The following is a 4,145-nucleotide window of genomic DNA, read 5'->3' as shown; positions in this document are numbered from 1 at the left end:
TATTTTGCTCTTAATTTTACATTAAAAATGGGGGATTGCTTGCTTTAAAACGCTGTATCTCGGAATCGGCAAAGAATACCTCGAGGCGATGAGTGATTCTTATGTAAAAAAAATCTGCGAAACACGATGAAATTGGAATTTTTGAGATAAAATTGTCTTCATTGAAAGAAAATTGTAAAAATTTAGTTTTCAAATTGAATTTAAAACTATTTGGCAACACTGGTGCTCAAAAATAATATCCTTTTCGGATTCCTTGGGTAATTTCCTTTGAAAATGTGGAAATAGTGTCTTTTTAAACCTAACATTTCCGGAGATACAAGCAAAACAAAATAAGAGGTTTTGACAAAAACAGGTATTTTCCTTAAAAATGGAGGTGCTCCCATCAATCGAGGGAATGTCCGATCGGCACCAAATTTTGGATTTTTACTTTCTGACCAATCTGGCAAAATTTGATTCAAATCCGTGAAGGTCGATTACACGGGTCTCGGACACTTCGCGTGGAATGACCCATGTGACTCTTTGCCAACTATTTTACGATGTATAAACTATGATTTTTTGCGATTTTTTGATAATATGCGGCGATTTTTAACGACTTTTGATGATTTTTATACGACTTAAAACGCCTTTTAGAAAAAAATTGTTCGATTTAATGACTGTTATGACACATATGATAACATGATAATATTTTTACGACTGTACGACTTTTGACGATTTTTGGATGATTTTTCGTAAACTTTTTGACGGTATTTATGACTTTTTGTCAGCTTTTAACAACTTTTAGTTGATTTTTAACAACTATTTGGCCATTCGATGACTTTTAGATAATTTTCAGGAACTTTTTGACAGTTAAATACGCCTCTTCAACAACTTTCGGAATGCTTTTTTAAAATATGACCATTTTTAATGAATTGGTGATTTTTATTCGACTCTTTGATTTGACAATTTTTTTACCTTCTTCCGTATATTTGACGATTGTTCGCTACCTTTAGGCGGCTTTTTGAACGCGTTTAGAAAACGTTTTGATGATTTTTATGCGATTTTATACATCATTTTAAACCATTTTTAACGACTTTTGATGATTTTTATACGATACTTTGACGACTTTTTGGATTTTCGTTGATTGACATTTATTTATTACATTATATATTTATTATGACTTTTATTGACTGATTTATTGATACGTTTTTGACATGCGATATTTTAGTTTTTTGAAGATTTTTGAATTTTGATGGTTTTGACAATTTTTTATAACTTTTAACGACGTCTCATGAATTTTAATATAGTTCTAATATCACATTTTCTTGTGTTTCTGCTTTTCTGTCCTGTTCTGATTAACTGTTTTCCCAATTTTTTGCTCTTTTGTTTCGTGGTTTCCTGTGTTTATGTCTTTTCTGTCTGATTTTCTTCTTGAAAATTATTTGTCACTTTAATTTTGTTTGGCCTTTCACCTTTCTACAGCTTTCATTGCCTAGCATCTCTTCAATTTCCGCTTTTTCATTTCTGATTTTCAATACGTCCCTGTTTATCTCTAAATTTTCTTGTTTCCATTTTTCTGGGTTCCTGATTTTATTACTTTCTTGTTCTTCTGTTCACTAGTGTGCTTGTTTTATTGCTATCTTATTTCCTTTACTTTCTCTTGTTTTTTTCCATTTTAATGTCATTCTGTCTTTCTGCCATTTCGCCTTCTGCATTTTCGCTTATTTACTTTCCTGCCTTCTTGCAGGAATTTCTGCTAATCTGCTTTGCTCTTTTCTACCTTTCTGCTTCTGGATTTCCCACCTTTTAGTGTTTTTCTGTTCGGTACTATTTATTTTCTGCATTTTTCTTTTCAGTTTTTCTTTCCTGGTTTTCCGCTCCTTGCTATTCATGTAAATTTATTTTCGTGATTCTCTATTCTCACTTTTTTCAACTTCTAACTTAGTTTTCTCATTTGTGTGATGACTTGCTTCCATGTTCTGATTTTGTTATCTTGTTTAATCAATATTTTTTCGTTTCTGTAACTCTTTTTTCTTTTTTTCCGGATTATTTTGCATCAGCAATTCTGCTTTTGCATAATGCAAATGCAAATTTCGGACGTAAAACAAGGTGACGTAAAACAAAATCACGTAAAATGAATGGACGTAAAAAGAGATTATAGCGTATTTTATATTTTGTGTTTTGTATTTTGTATGTCATAACTTTCATTTGCCATATTTGTACATTCCCATGTTCCAGTCCCTTCTGTTTCTCTCCGAACGAGGTCAATATGTCAATTGACTTCCCGTTCGAAATGGATTCGAACGAACCTGTCCATTCAGTCCGTAGCAGTTTACGGCACCAAAGGGGCTCTTTCCACATTGCAACGCATCGAACACAAATGGCACACTTCTAACAATGACGGGACGGGTTGTTGTTCCAGTCAAAAGCATTAAATGCAACAGATGTCATCAATTGTGCACGATCTCCACCGTTTCGTAATGCGTGTTCGGAATTGAATGCACCACCGCACCGTCATTTTACACGTGGGAACTTTCTATGCAGGCACTCGACAAATATCCATTAATCCATTAGTAGCGCCAACAGTGCGTGTGCGCGGGTCTGTTAGTGTGTGCAACTGTGCAAATATTTTCATCCCAATGCACATCACAACTGCAACTGATGCTCTTGCCGCTGCGCTGCTGCTGCTGCTGGTACCTAGGTAGGTACGTGCACTGTTTCGGAACCAGCCCCAGTAGTCGAGTCGTCGTTCCTAATCGTTTATGGTAAAAGCTTACGCACGATTGGGAATTCAATTGGTTCACATTCCCAGCGAAACGATGCTATTTTCCGCACAAAAAAAGCGTTTTATTTAGCCTTGGATCAGGATTTGGATTCCAGCCGGGTACGTGATTCAATTGCGGTGCTTCACTGAAATGCCCTTAATTAACTGCACATGACACGAGTAGTTTACAGACACAGCTTGTCAACATGATTACGATATGAACTGCAGAATTCCCCAATGAAATATGTTTTGTGACTGGGTAGACAATATAAATTGGAATGTATGAACACTTTTTTCTTTTGTTTTCGATGCAACCCATCGAAAGCCACAATTTACGGATCCAGCTTGCATCCAAACATACTTTACCGTATTTAATGGTACCACTTCTGGAGCTTAAAAGGTAGTAAAAAAAATCTATCAGAAAGGTAAGCGAACATTTTTTGTCCGGAATTTGCCGGTGTTTGTTCGAATGTTACGTTTGCTTGAATGGTTGTTTAGTTTTTCCTGTGCCACGTTCTCTACTTCCGACCAGCCAGCATTGTCCTTTGGGCCATTATATCAGCGCCCGTGGGCTAGGTGGCAGCGGGTGCTCATGACGCTTTACGATGATTGCCATTGTACTTTTCCCGATGGCTGCCATCACGCCAGGTCGCGATTTCCAATCTACGCTTTTATTGCACTATGGTGCATCGCGATGGCTGATAGATGACCGGATTTTACGACTCAATCCGTGCCTGCTGAGCGTATGTAGTATGGGTGAACCAGTAGAGCACGTGGAACGAAGGCAGGAATCCGTTTACCTTACTGCTGGCTGCTGGCCGATATTGATTTTTAGAGTATAAAAATCAGGTAAGTATAACGGGAGCCGGTTCGAGGACGGTTTATGACCGTCGAAGAAATCTTTTCAAGAAATATCTGTCGACAAATCGGACGGACTATGCGGATTGCAGTTTTAGTACAACTGACCTGCCCTGCCATATTGATAGCTCTTTAAGATGTTCTACCATTGTCTTCGGTTCCATCGGAAGTTTTATATTTCTCTTAACTACAATTCGTTCCGTTCTTTTATGGTTCATTAAAAGTAACCAGAACATTTGATAGGAAAAACGGTTTTGAGGTAAGGTTTATTTTCAACGCCGCACATTAGAGGCCGGTAAGTTAAACTTAAACAGTTTTTAATTACCACAAACTGCTGCAATAACACTTTAATCGATTAATTAGCGGAGCCTCCTTCAAAGAATGGCAAGAATTGAATACTTAATGGATTTACTTAAATACTTAATGGAATATTTAAAGTGGAGTAGAAGTTATCATCATTTTGGTGATCCAACTATTTCTATAGTATGAAGTGATTCCACGGGATAAGTAAGTCTTTTGTGCCAGATATAGGTTAACTTCACTAGTT

This window comes from Sabethes cyaneus, chromosome 2 (genome assembly GCF_943734655.1).
Source record: "Sabethes cyaneus chromosome 2, idSabCyanKW18_F2, whole genome shotgun sequence".
NCBI lineage: Eukaryota > Metazoa > Arthropoda > Insecta > Diptera > Culicidae > Sabethes > Sabethes cyaneus.
This window is presented reverse-complemented; position numbering follows the sequence as displayed.